Source organism: Typopeltis vanoorti, chromosome 7 (assembly GCF_054136105.1).
Source record: "Typopeltis vanoorti isolate ZY-2024b chromosome 7, IOZ_Tvanoo_1.0, whole genome shotgun sequence".
Lineage (NCBI taxonomy): Eukaryota > Metazoa > Arthropoda > Arachnida > Uropygi > Thelyphonidae > Typopeltis > Typopeltis vanoorti.
In genome coordinates, this window is record NC_143555.1 from 69,292,922 (window position 1) to 69,308,100 (window position 15,179).

General features: G+C 37.0%; 1 protein-coding gene across 1 annotated transcript in view; it reads right to left on the bottom strand.

Moving 5' to 3' along the window:
• The window catches only part of mus312 (mutagen-sensitive 312), a 575,442-nt gene that overhangs the window by 428,744 nt on the left and 131,519 nt on the right, over window positions 1-15,179 (bottom strand). The gene's annotated exons all lie outside the window — the stretch shown is intronic.

The window sequence follows — 15,179 nt, forward strand, 5'->3', positions numbered from 1 at the left end:
TCTAAATATCAAGAATTCTGAAGTCACATGAAATTCATTTGGTAATTAGCTCACTTCAAAATTTTAATCTTTAGCTTTCCCAAGTCTCACTGCTTATTATTATGCAATTAAAAATTTTAAATGAATTTATTTTTATATGTTTATTTAAATTGATTTTTAAAACAAATTTTTGATTAATATTTAAATTTTTATGCGACTCCCACTTATGAAAGGCTGTAAGCTTATAGTTCATCAGCACTGTGAGTGGGTTAAATTTTTTTTTTCTTTTTTAAAAACTAATTTTATACTTTTTACACAGCCCAGAAACTTGCTCTAGAAACAAAAAATGGAACATTTTTAAAACTTCCAATAAGTGGAAGTTTAAGAAAGCTATTCAAACTTTCTTAAACTTCATAAAGTACCTCAAAAGAAAGATAACTAAATAAAAAATCACATATTTTCTCCAGTAAACTAAACTTTCTTTGCCAACCATGTATGCTTAATCATCACCTCTGTTCAATTTGGGAAATGTAGTAATCCTGTTAGAACTTTCCTTAAGACAGTACTGCTCTTATGTAAGATTTCAGAAATTTCCAGAGAACTCAATATGTAAAGGTGACAGCACATTCTTCAACTTGGACTGTTCTAGTTCATGGTATTCTATGTATTTCTTGTTTCTTATTAATACAAACAGCTGCATGTATCTCTCTCTGATCTGCATGTGTAGTTCATCTACACATGCAGAAGATCTAATAAATACCAGGGAGGAAGATAATTGATCACATAAAAAAAAAAAATCTATTCTATTCTATTCCCTCAGTCATACAGCTCGTGGGGTGTAGCTATATGCTACCATACTAGAGAAATGATTATGAGCAAGGTAGTTTCCCATTTCCTTCCTTGCCACGGGACAGGTTTGCCTGCTTGTGGTATGAAAAGTCCCAGATAAACTGATGGAAAAAACCCTGCTGTCCATGCCCAAGACTGGCTAACTTGGCTATGGCTGAGGAGGATCCTTAAGCTCCTCATAGTGTTGACAGGAATTGAACCTAGGACATTCCTTCCCCAGGCATATGGTTGCGAAGCGCACAGCCACTAGGCTAACCGAGCAGACCAAAAAATAAATAAAAAATGAAGAAAGCTTTCAGACAAAATGGAATGCAACTAAAAAGTGATAAAAATAAGAAAGTTTAGTAGTTAAAACAAAAGTAACTGGAATGCTAGTAAAAAATATATAAGATAAACATCATGAATGTGGCAGAACATTCTGGAAACTATTAAAAAAAACCTAAGATAACAGATAAGCAATTAGAGATGAAAAATGTGTAAAAACTGAAGATAAAGATATGGTGATAGCTGGAATAATTATATTGAAAAATTACAGTCAACTCTCACTCCAACTTCTAGGGACCAGAGAAATAATTTTGAACAGTTTGTTATAGTCAATTTCTTTTTGCCCAGCATTGTGCTTATGGGGTTTTGATAGGGACTTTCAGTAGTTGCAGTAAGTGAATTTGTTATAATGGCAAAAGTTGATAAATAAACCAGCAATAAACAGCAGCAGCAGCAATAGAATATATTCAAGAGGAATGCAATCACAGTAGTATTTTGAGTAGAAAAAGCAAATAGAAATCTGAAGCATGAAAAGAAAGAATAGACAGTGCATAAAAAATAATCAAGTATGGAAGTTTTAATGTGCACTATGGTCAAAAGCAAAGTAATCAGTTGCTATTCCTCTTAGAGCTGGAAGTTGTAGTCTGGGGGGGGGGGATACTTCATGGGAAAGGCTGTTCTACAAAACTGAAGTAGATGGAATGAAAGATGACTGGAAGTAGCTGTTCAGTGAGTCAACAGTTGAAATGTATAATGATATTGGGCAGATGTTGCTGTAGGTTTAGCAAAATGGGGGAAGGGAGATAATGCTGAACAATACCTATGGAATTATCTGTAGGAGTGAGAAACACGCAATACAAAAACTAACCATCTGCAAAACAGCGGCTGAAGAGAATCTGCAAGAAAAGAGTCGTTAATCAACTAACTTGCTCTCTTCTGAACAAGAATTTTTAGAGAGGTTGTAGGTGCACCCTCTCAAATGTGAGAGTAGTATTCCAAGTTTTGGTGGATTTGTACAGAGTATGTGGGAGAGATGAAAAGAAAAGTAGTCTTGAGTGAAAGAGGATGCCAAGTTCAGTCTAAGAAGAACTAATCTATACTGTTAAGTTGAGCAATGCCAAATGTAATGGAAAAGAACTAAGGTCTTCTTAGTGAGAGAAAAAAAAATATATTTGTGTTTTGAAAACAAAGACTGTAACTAGGTTGTTAATGCCATATTGCAGGATGGCATGAAGATTAGTGTTTGGAGCATTTATTGTAGATGATCTTGAAGCTTGAGATGTTTGAGCACTACAAGGTTTGTTGTATGAGTATGATGAGTGAACAGTGCTATCATCAGCAAAACCGTGAACAGGGTTTGAGTTAAGTGAGAGGTTGTTAATGTGTATGAGGAGGAGAGTAAGTGAAATAACAGAGCCCTGAGGAATACCTGCATTAACCAGAAAATCTGAGGAGAAAACTTTCCACTATTCCATGCAGTGATCAATCTGAGAGAAAACAGGCAAATCCAATTACCAAGGGAAATACACAGACCATAACATGGCAATTTGCTAAGCTTCCAGTGTCAAATCCTATATGTCTTGGAAATGCCAAATGTAAGGGAACAGGTTTCTCCAAGCCTTTCTATAACATATGTCCAGGGGTTGGTGATGTAGGCAAAGAGATCTTGCCTACTGTAGATCTCGATGAAATCCATACTGGTGGTCATTGATTAGGTGATACCTCTTCAGACATTGAATAAGATGACTACTGATGACCCCTCTCCATTACTTCAGACAACACTAAGGTGAGAGCAATAGTTTGAAGTTTGATAAATCACTTTTTTTCTTTTTCTTTTTTGATGCATGGAAATAAGTCCATATATATGGACTTATTTCCATGCTTTAGGGTGAGTACCAGCTAATATAATACAGTGTACTTATGACAGAGAATAGGAATTAATTTATGAGCACATCTCCTGAGCATAATTGGTGGAATTTCATCAGTACCAGAAGTATTATTTTTATGGCTATATAGTCTACTTTCATTTAGGAGTGTCTTTTTTTTTTTTTTTTTTACAATGTCATTGGCTCTTTACTCAAATCTTAGGGCATTACTAATGTGTTATAAAACTAATATATAAAGAATAATGTAGGAGGAAAATTCTGACATACCAGTCAACAACATCCAAAAAAGGTATATGCTCAAATTTTTTTCCTACATTATTCTTCACATATTAGTTTTATAGTTTATCTTAGAGGAGTAACATAGGAATCTTCCCAGAAATAATACATATAGTACCAGAAGTATTTTTGATATCTAAGTTTTTCAAGATTATTCTGATGGAAAGAGGTATGGTTTATATATATATATATATATATATATATATATATATATATATATATGTTGGGCCCATATACGAGAGGTTGGCTGGTCAACCTATAGTACTTTAGTATGGGTAATGGGTTGGGAAAGGAGAAACTTGTTGACATTAGATTTAAAAGTATGTATATTGTATTCCTTGAGAAATACATCAGGGAGGGGAAGACTGTTCCACAGTACAGCAGAATACGGATGGAAGAGGAAAAGAAACTTGTTCTGGGGGTTTCAAGGTGTACTGTGAAAGGATGTTGGGCAGCAACTGTATGTGTTCCAGTGGGCTTAGTACAGAGTGGGGGAATTATTGATGCTGTTTCAGATGAACATTTTCCATGGAAATATTTATAGAATATACAAATTGCAGAGATTAAACGTCTATATGAAAGTGAGAGAAGTGCACTGGTAAGAGATGGGTTATTTATCAGTGTAATTGCTCTCCTCTGTATTGAGTCAAGCATTTTGAGGGAGCTTTTAGGAGAACAGTATTCAACAGCTGGGTGGATAACATCTTCAGCGAAAGAGAAAGTCTAGTTTTTTGGAAGCTGAGGATGCAGTGGTTGTGATGTGTTTATGCCAGGAGAGGCCTGAGGTCAAGGTAATTCCAAGAAGAAAAATGTCATCTTGTTTGGGAATTTGAGTGTTATCAAAAATAATACAGGGGAAAATGGTTCTTTTTTGTGGAAAATAAGACAGAACTGGGTTTTACTAGCGTTGAATTTGACAAGGTTATCTGAGCCACACTGGAGGATGGCTTGGAGGTCAGAATTAAGGGAAGTTGCAATTGATGTTCTGTGGGTTGAAGTGAGCTGTGTAGGGTAAGATTTATCAAATGAAAGGGAGGAGTGCAATGTGCTGTCATCTGCAAAACTGTGTATTGGGTTGGAGGTCAACTGAAGTAGGTCATTGATATACAGAAGGAAGAGGGTTGGTGAGAGAACTGAACCTTGTGGGACCCCAGCATTAGTTGGATGGTGAGAGGATAGGGAGTCATCTACCATCACACATAATGTGCGTCCAGACAGAAAGTTAGCAATCCATCTGCAGAAGTCCTGAGACAGTCCAAATGATGGGCGTTTGCTTAGTAAGCCTTTGTGCCAGACCTGGTCAAAGGCTTTAGAGATATCAAGTTCAACTACTTGGAATTTGCTAAATTTCTCCATGGCATTTGTCCAAAGATGGGTGATATACGAGAGCAGATCACTAGTTGATTGATCAGCATCGACAGAATCTGTACTGTTAGTCGCTTAATAACTGGGTATCTTCAAGTTAGAGTAGCAGTTGAGTACTGATGGTTTTCTCCATCACTTTAGATAGGACTGAGGTGAGGAGATAGGTCAGTAGTTAGATGGCAGCGATTTGTCACCTTTGAAAAATGAGTTGAATATAGGCCAATTTCTAGGCTTTGGGATATATATATATATATATATATATATACACATACACTAGTGGAGTAAGACAGTATGTACAGATGGCATAGGACAGGAGCCTTTCTTGTGTCGAATTTAGATGACAGGTTTATGATATCTTTCAAGCAAAAGGATACAGGGGACATTGTATGTTAGCTGGAATGAAATGACTGGGGGGGGGGGGTGTCATTGCCAGTTATGCATGCATTTGAGGCAAAGTGTGAAGCCAGGAGATTAGCTTTTTCTGTGGGTATGATAGGGGATGGGAACAGTGTATGGCAAAAGTTGCGACCAATTACTTTGGCAAGAGATCAAAAGGCATGACTGCTGTTTGGAACAGGCTGCAAGTTTCCTGCTTTTTGCAGTTCAAATTCTGTTTTTGAAGTATTGATAATTTTCTTGCATCTGTTTCGGACTTCAGTATAGGCACTGAAGGAGGATGGAGCTTGATTTGAGCCAGTTGTGGTATGCCTGATTTTTTATTTGTACAACCTTGGCACATCTTTTGGAGAACCAGGGGTTTAGATAGGAGACAGAAGTTCAGAGAAGTGTGGGGAATGTATATTTTCATGCCAGTGAGGATTACTTTGATAATGCATTCGGTGCATATGTTTGGATTGGAAGACCAGAAACAATAGTTCAACCATGGGAATGGAGCATAGTATGGAATGGACTCAGAGGCTGTCCCATTTGGCACTGTTATAATGCCAAACTACTCTTGTGTGGGTGTGACTGTGTATGCGTTGTTGCATGAGGGGAGGAGATGAGCACTAGGTTGTCGGAATTACCCAGGGGGGGGGGGGGTCTCACTAAATTCACTGCATATTTGAAAGGGCCATTGGTAAGGAAGAGATCTAGGGTATTTGGGGAGTGATTCAGGTTATCTGTCAGCTTGTGAACTGTTTGTGTAAGGTCGTTATGATGGCAAATGTTTCAGCATCTCTGCCTGCAGGATCTGTACAACTGGAAAAGGAAAGCAAATTGGTGTTATGGACATTGAAATCACCCAGGAGAATGATTTCACTGTTAGGAGAGTGGGACTGGAGTTGAGTTCAACCATGGGAATGGAGCATAGTATGGAATGGACTCAGAGGCTGTCCCATTTGGCACTGTTATAATGCCAAACTACTCTTGTGTGGGTGTGACTGTGTATGCGTTGTTGCATGAGGGGAGGAGATGAGCACTAGGTTGTCGGAATTACCCAGGGGGGGGGGTCTCACTAAATTCACTGCATATTTGAAAGGGCCATTGGTAAGGAAGAGATCTAGGGTATTTGGGGAGTGATTCAGGTTATCTGTCAGCTTGTGAACTGTTTGTGTAAGGTCGTTATGATGGCAAATGTTTCAGCATCTCTGCCTGCAGGATCTGTACAACTGGAAAAGGAAAGCAAATTGGTGTTATGGACATTGAAATCACCCAGGAGAATGATTTCACTGTTAGGAGAGTGGGACTGGAGAAATCTACTTTTAAAGAGAGGAAATGAAAGAGCCTAGAGTAGTTGGTGATATTAGGAGAACAATAGACACAGCAGATGAATTTGACTAAGTGGGGAGGGATATTTTCAGTCAAAGAAGGTCGAAATTGGGAAATTCTAGGTTAGGTGCTCTCTGGCAGGGTATGTCAGAGAAGATATATGTGCAGACCTTGGGTCGATAGGAGTTAAATAGTGTATAGTTTGGAAGGTTGAGATGGGTAGTGCTGGGGGAAAGTGAGATTTGAGTTTCTGTTAGAAAGAGTAGGTGGGGTTTGGTGGACTGTGGATGACAGTAGACACTATTAAGTTGGAGTTGAGATCACGGATGTTGGGATATGCAAAATTCTGAGGCATGGATTTGACCATAAAGGTCTTGCACGTTTCCTATGCAGTTCCTGCATACTGGTCTCCTTGGTGGCTACTAGTGGCGTTACTTGGTTTTTGGACTAGTTTGGTTTGCTGATATGCAGCTTCAGGAAGTATAGGATATTATGAATAGTACCAGCTGAAAAGATTACATCATTACTAACTTCCCATCAACAATTTTCCTCTAAATTAACCTGTTATCTATCAAGATCCAATATTATCAGATCTGATATTTGAGTCTTCTATGCACTTCTTACTGAATCAATCCACCTAAATCTTGTTCTTTCTCTAGATCCTCATCCTCTCCCATTTTAAAGGAGATATAAAAGAAACATGGTCTTTAATAAATCATCATCGAATTGCTGATATGTACCTTTGGGATATTATGACAGTACTACATGAAAAGGTTATATCGTTACTAACTTCCTATTGTTCCTATCGTTACTAATTTTCCACCAAATTAACCTGTTATCTATCAAGAATCCAATATTATCAGATCTCATATTTTGGTTTTCTACGGCTCTATCATTCTGTTTAAGCGACCATACCACCAGAAATTAGCTTTGCTAACTCATTCCTGAATGCTAACAATGTCAAGTTATTTATTCCTGTTTTTAATATTATACTACCACTGGTTATTCTTTCTTAGAACTATCATATCTATGGTCTCTAGTCTTTGATCAAATGTTTTATTTCTAACCCAGCTCTGAGATCTGCGAGTTAAAATTGGTATGAATACTGTCTTTTATAAAGGTAGTTTAGTGTTTTGACTAATTTCTTTTTTTATTCCATATATATTTATTCAGCTGACTTTCTACAATACCAGTTTACTAATTATGCTGAATATTTCCAAATTTAATTTGCTGTCTTCACTAAAAATTGTACCTAAATAGCTGAAATGATATAACTGTTTTCAACTATGAAAACATGCAGTTGATATTTCCATCCTGCCTATTTTCATAGTTGTCTTTTTATTGCTTATATTCATACCAAATTTATTACTGCAGTCATTCAATTTAGTTACAGAAATCTTGAAAACCTGTACTGGATTTATTTCAGCAAATAACACTATCTGCATAAAGTTAAAAGTTGAGATGCTTCAATTTCTTACATTTTTCTCTGCATATTCTTATAAGCACAAAACTGACATCTGCTAGGAACTTTCGATATATTTTCTCCCCCCCCACACCCAGCTGCATCATTAATTCCTGAGTCTACCACAGAGTTCTGAGTTTTCCATTCTTGCAGGCAACTTCAAACATGTCTCTCTGGCTGAGTCAATGTTATATTTAGGGTCTGTCAGTGAATCTTCAGGCTTTAGTTCTAGTTGTGAAACTTTTTTTTTTATTGTTTCTTAAATAATAATATTTGTATATTTGATTCTGCAAGTTCATCTCTGAAAGCTGCTTAACTTTGATTCATTTTAAAACTTTCTTACACACACTATTTTCAAATGCAATATTCATTATCCTGCTCAAAACTAAACCAGGATTGCTTCCAATTTCATCCTTTACATACTTTTCTCTCTCTCTTTTTTCTGAACCATGAAGATATCACTATCAACAATAACATAGCAGACAAAACCTTTATTATTTCTTGTATATTTTCTCCAAAACATTTCAATATGTCTGGTGTTAATTTCTTACTCTGCTGTTTACATTTCCACGAACTTTTCCTTTTTCATCGTGTCAGGAGCATTTTCTAATACTTCCTTAGTAGAACCTCCTGTGGCACCATAGGCACAAATAAAGCTCGCTGTCCTGTTCCCTATTCTGATATTTGCCTAGATCACTCTTCCTGATACTGCCTGCCATTCAAGAAAATTATTCTCTTATTTGCTATTGAATACTATACAATAGCTACTCTTTCTTTTCTTTGATCACTACTGCCTGAAAATACATCATGTATTGTTTAGAAAAATCTCACCTCTTTTTATCTTTTTTGTTTTGGTAACCCCTATTTTGTCGATCCAATACTAATCCAATTTCCCCTGCTAGCTCCATTTCTTTTCTGTTGATGCTTCTTTATGTTGATGATACTAATCTTGAAGTCTTCTGACGTTGAGTTGGGTTCTGTTCCAGTAGAGGACTTTTTTGTTGTTGGTCCTGGTTCCCTGACAAAAGCAAGGGGAGGCCTTGTTTTGACCATGAGATATACCTACTGCATATAATTCCATCATACTGTACTGTCATGAAAGAAATGCTGTGCATAATTATCTTTTTATTTCTAAGGAAAACAGTATGAATTATCTAATGAGATTTCAATGACCACTGTTGAGAGAGGAAGAAACAGTGCTTATTAAGTTCAGAGTTAACTGGGTTTGTTTGTCCTCATCAATTGTGATCTTGAAGAAAAGAAACAAAGATATTTTTCATGAGATTATGTCACAATTTTTTGATATAAAGTTTGTGGATCCTTTCTTTCTAAAATTATATGCTTATTACATTCTTTTATACTACATTTTTCCCCAAAATGCCCAACTTCCAGAATGTATTCTGTTCTAATCAACAGCTTTTTTTATTTCACTCTATATGAAACTTCCTTTTCAGAAGTATAGTTCTCACAATGTACTACTGCCAGTCATGGCAAAACAACATGGTGGTGAAAACGAAAACAAAATCATCACTAGTTATATAGACAAGGCTACACTTATTTAATGGTGTTAAAACTTTTAGTCTGAAAGTTCAATATTTTCTTCTTTTATCAAAACCGGGCAGGCATATTCAGCAGAAGAATAGCAAAGGGCCAAGGAAGATCTCACTATGTTTGGGTCTGTACCCCATTTGGAGGAGGCAAGCTTTCTTAGTATACTGTTTCTTGCATTCACTTTTGCCTTTGTTTTTTCTATGTGTGTTTTACATGAAAGAGTGCAATCGAGAGTCACACCGATGTAGACCAGGAATGTTCTATATTAGAGCCTTCCCAAGAAATCTGTAGCTTTCGGTTGGCTTCCTTATTGTTAAGGTGGAAAAGGCCAGTCTGGGTTTTCAAGGGGTTTGGTTTTAATTGGTTACTGCTATAATATGTGGTTAGACTATTTAAGGCAAGTGATAGAGTAGTTTCAATGGACTTTAAATTTTTTTGATTGAGTAGCTATGGCAAGGTCATCAGCATAGATAAAATTTCTAGTTCCTGAAAAGATGGGGAGATTATTGACATAGATGTTGAAAAATAATGGTGATAACACAAACTTCCCTGGGGAAGGCTGTTTTCTTGGGGATGCCAGCAGCTCTTTCTACCCCCCCTTCCTCCCCAGGTCCACAAAAAAGCATCTGTTTTCCAAGAATGATTGGATCAGGAGAACAAGGTGATAGTCTCTAGTTATTCTGTATATTTTATTTCTGAGTGTGAGATGGTTTATGGGATCATATGCTGCAGTTAGGTCTACAAAGACTGTCCCCTGTGGCTAGTTTTTGCTCATAACTATTTTCTATATATTGAGTGAGGTTGAGAATTTGTGATGTATAGGATTTGCCTGGCCTAAAACCAGCCTGCTCAGCAATAAGATGTGATTCAATTAGGGGTTGTAGCATGTTCAAAATTAATCATTCATAAAGTTTAAAGAAGTTGCTGAGTAGTGATATACATCTGTAATTTTTTGCTTCGGTTTGAGTTTTCCCTGGTTTCAGAAAGGCTACCACTTTAGTATGCTTCCAGATAGTTGGTATCCTTGGGGTTCCGAGGCAAGTGTTGTATAGGTTTAATAACCACTCTTTAGTCCTGGGTCAAAAGGCTTAATTTCGTTACAGATATAATCAAGGCCTGCAGATTTTCTAGGTTTTAATAGGTTTATGACAGCACTGAGTTCAGTGATGGTGAAGTCTGAGTTAATCATATTTTGTTCCTCACTTGGGGTTCTAAGTGTCTTTTTTTTGGGTGCTTTTGTAGAGAATTTTCCATTCAGCAGCAGCTGGTGAGCAATTAATATTGAAGGTTTCTCCAGTGTCAAGCAAGAAACTCATAGATGGGAAGGTGCCGCAAGACCTTTCATCCATGGCATGAAACTCAAAGAGATACCTCATAGTAAATATGGTAGTACAATATTTACAAATGAAAACTTAATTCCATCATCCATTGACTCAACGAACAACAGAAGCATTAAGATTATTGCAGTCACATTTAAAAATATCTCAATCACCTCAGTTTATAAATTCCAATTAGCTTTTCTGAAATTAAATCGTTGTCTGTAAGGGACTATGTTAGGCATAATGGCTGGGTTGAATTGAAGCATTATAGGTCTATGTTGAGTATGTATTGTGAAATGGGATTTAAAACCCTTTTAACACAAATGTTGGATATTTTTGAGCTAACAAATATGAGGTCAGGATTATATCTTTGCTTCCATCTGCCACTATTGAAAGATGCAGGAAGTTTTGGATTATGTATCAGGTTTAGAGAAAGGTTTTCAGCCCATCCATTTGTCAACAAGTTCTCCATCTTCATTGGACTTTGTGTAACCCCAGTTAATCCCAGTTAATACTGTGGCTGTTAAAGTCACCTAATACAACATTAGTCATGTATGCACTATTGTTGAGGAGAATGTCGGGGAAGGAGAAAGCTTCTTCTGGCGGTTTATAAACTGAGGTGATTGAGATATATTTAAATGTGACTGCAATAATCTCAATGCTTCTGTTGTTTGTTGAGACAATGGACAATGGAATTAAGTTTTCTTTTGTAAATATTGCACTACCATATTTATCATGGGGTATCTCTTTGATGAGTTTCATGTCATTGATGAAAGGTCTTGCGGCACCTTCCCTTCTATGAGTTTCTTGCAGACAGAGCACATCGCAGCCATTATCTCTGCAAATATTTGCGATGAGATCTTGCTTGACACTGGAGAAACCTTAAATGATATTATTTTTAGGCCTGGCCCCAGGTGGGATCCTTTAGGGCAAGAATTTGGGAGCATTTTAGTTCAATCGCTTGTGTTTGGTTAATAGCAGTTTTAGCTTCCCCTAATGGGTACTAACAAGGTGCAGGAATGAGATCCTAGAGTATTTTAGTAATAAGGTGTGACATCTTTTGGCTACTTGTATATGGAAATATGACTTCTGCATTACTTCAACCTTGGCATCACTTCTAGGTCTGGCTCCCACTGATGAGACCTCAATAAAGGTCAAAACTGGTTGGGATAGGTGGCACTTCCCATAATGCATAGCATTATACATGTTCGTAAGGATATGTGCATTACATTATGGGATACTAAGGCAACTGATGTGAAGTTATTAGCCTGTATATACAAGTAGCCCAGTCGTGAAGGGACTTCACTTGCAAACTTCATTTCCTATACTTGGATAAAGGATGAAACCAAGAATATAATTTCTTGGCATCTTTAATTTATAGTATAACCAAGTGAAAAAAATTTCAACATCTTACTCTAGAAGAGTGTGCATGTGTGTTGAAGGGGTAACAAGATATTACATTATTAATCTTCTTATAGGCAATTTTCCTCCAAATTATTCTGTTATCTATCAAGACACTTCCTACTGTATCAAGGTGGATTGATATTTCTTTTTTCCATGAGGAATGCCTTGATTCTGCCATCTTGAAGCATAATTTTTCTCCTGCATGGATACTCTCCTCTGAGTAGAGGTTGGTGTTGTAGAGTTGTAAGTAATTAGCACACTGGGCTTGTATGTCGCTGGAAAGGCCTGGAATGTAGTTTGTGCGGCATCCTTGGGGGATCTGTTTGGTAGAGATTTTCCTCAGTATTTTTATGAACTGAGGATACTCTCAAGGATTTGAAAATATTGGTTCTATGAAGCGGGTGAAGATCTTCCATGAAACCCTTCCAATTAGCTTTTTTGAAATTAAATCGTCGCCTGTAAGTCTTGGTTTTCTAGTTCTTTTTTCCTGACATTTTGACAAAAAATATTTATTTTTGCTAATCTTTCCTCTCCCATTCAATTTAAAATACCACCTGCAGTCAGCTCTGCTGACACACTCCTGAATGCCAACAATATTAAGTTCCTTCCTAATCCTAATTTTTAATTTGATACTGCCAACGATGTCATCTCTTCACACCCCTAATATTTCTCAGAACTCTCATAAATGTGTGTGTGTGTGTTTAGTTTATTTCTAATCCAGCTCTCAGATCCATACGTTAAAATGCCTGAATACTTCTTAAATACAGCTAGTTTAGTGTTTGACTAATTTCGTTCTTAGTCCATATAAATTTAGTTAGTTGACTTCTACCAACCAGCTTTCCTAATTTTGTTGTGTATGTCCATATTTGACTGGACATTTTCAGTAAAAATTGAACCTAAATAGTTGAAAAGCTTTACTTGTTCTATATTCTCTATTTGGGATCTCTTTGTCTTTTGTAAGAAGCCTGAATGGCAAAGAAATGGAGCTAGCCGAGGAATTAGATAAGTACCAGATTGACATAATAGGGGTGACTGAAACAAAAAAGACCAAAACTGGTGAGATCTTTCTGAGCAATAAATACAAAATGTTATATTCAGGCAATGACAATCAAGGAAAAGAAGGAGTAGCCATAGTGTTCAACACAAAATACGAGGCTAATCTTCTTGAATGGCAGTCAGTCTCAAGTAGAGTCATGTGGGCGAATATGAGAATGGGGAACTGGACAATGAGACTTATTTGTGCTTATGGTCCCACAGAAGGTTCTACTAAGGTAGAAGTGGAGGAATTTTTTGACTTTAGAAAAAGCAACTGACACAATGAAAAAGGAAAAGTTGGTCCTTGTTGGGGATCTAAATAGCAGAGTAGGAAATGATTGTGAGACATACAAAAATATTTTGGGAAAATTTGGAGAAAATAGCAAAGCTAATAATAATGGCAAATATCTGTTGGATTTCTGCTCAGGACATGGACTGGTTATTACTAACACCATGTTCCAACATAGAAATGTGCACAAATTCACATGGAGACAAGAGGCTAGGAATAAGAAAAGTCTCATTGACTATGTTATTGTTGATAGTGATGTTTTCTCCCTGGTGCAGGACACCAGAGTGTACAGAGGATTTGAAATTGGAAGTGATCACTATTTAGTCTTGAGCAGGATAAAATTGAATTTCATATTGAAAAGAATAACATGTAAGAAAGTTTTAAAGCGAATAAAAGTTGAGCAGCTCTCAGATGTGAACTGTAGACTAAAATACAGAAAGATTATTGAAAAGAAAATGAAAGAGGTTGAGAACAGGAATCAAACCTTGGAGATTCAGCGGCAAACTCTGAAGAAAACATTGATTGATTCTGCCAGAGAGGCATGTGGTGAGGTTGTGTGCAAGGATAAAAAAATCAGAACTCCCTGGTGGACACAGGAAGTTAAAGAGGCAGTGAAGGAAAAGAAGAAAGCATACCAAAAGTTCCTGTCAAATAAGTCAGCTTGTGCTCTTAGAGAATATAGAGACAAATGCAAGAATGCTAAACACTGTATAAAACTAGCTAAACAAAAGTCATGGGAGGACTTTGGCAAGAATATAGAAAATAAATATCAAGAAGGTGGCAAAATATTCTGGAGGTTGTTGAAGAAGCTTAGGAATGGAGGAAAGAGTGCTGTAAAAGGAGTTAGAGATGATAAAGGTGACATGAAAGGTAGATCCTGTTAAAGGTAGATCCTGCCTTAGCAATCTATTAACTATCCATAATAGAATAACATCAGAGTTGGACAAAGGAACTGGCTACACAGTGGTACTTCTGGATTTTGCTAAGGCTTTTGACAGGATACCCCATAGAACACTGTTACGCAAATTGGAGCAGATGGGAATGGATATTAAATTGGTGATATGGATAGGAGAATGGCTCAGGGAGAGATACCATAAGGTGGTGTATGGAGGAGCCGAGTCCAGAATGAGGCAGGTGACCAGTGGTGTGCCTCAGGGCTCTGTGCTTGGGCCAATGTTGTTTAATTTGTATATAAATGATATAGGAAACGGCTTAAAGGGAGATATTCAGTTGTTTGCTGATGATGCAAAGTTGTGTAGTGCAATAAAAAATCAAGCTGATGTTGAAAGTTTGCAGGAGGATTTAAATAAGCTGGTAAAATGGGCAAAAGAAAATGGATGTCAGTTCAATGTGGAAAAGTGTAAAGTCTTGCATTTTGGGATTAAAAGATTACCAGCTGTGTACTACATAGATGGAAAGGTACTCCAAGAGATTGATGAGGCTAGGGACTTAGGGGTATTGGTAGATAAGGAGATGAAGTTCAGAGGACACATTGCTAAGGTGTCCAAGATTGCACATAGGATTACTTGGTTGTTGAGGAACACACTGACATCCAGAGATAAAGAGGTTATTATTCCCCTTTATAAAGCATTGATACTTCCACATTTGGATTACTGTGCTCAGGTCTGGTCACCTGGATTCCTTGGAGATGAGGAGGCTGTGGAGAGGGTTCAGAGAAGAGTGACCAAGTTGGTGAGTGATATAAAAAATGCTCCCTACATTGATAGATTGAGAGCTTGTGGATTGCAGAGATTGGCTGATAGGCGAAGAAGAGGGGATATGATAGAAAC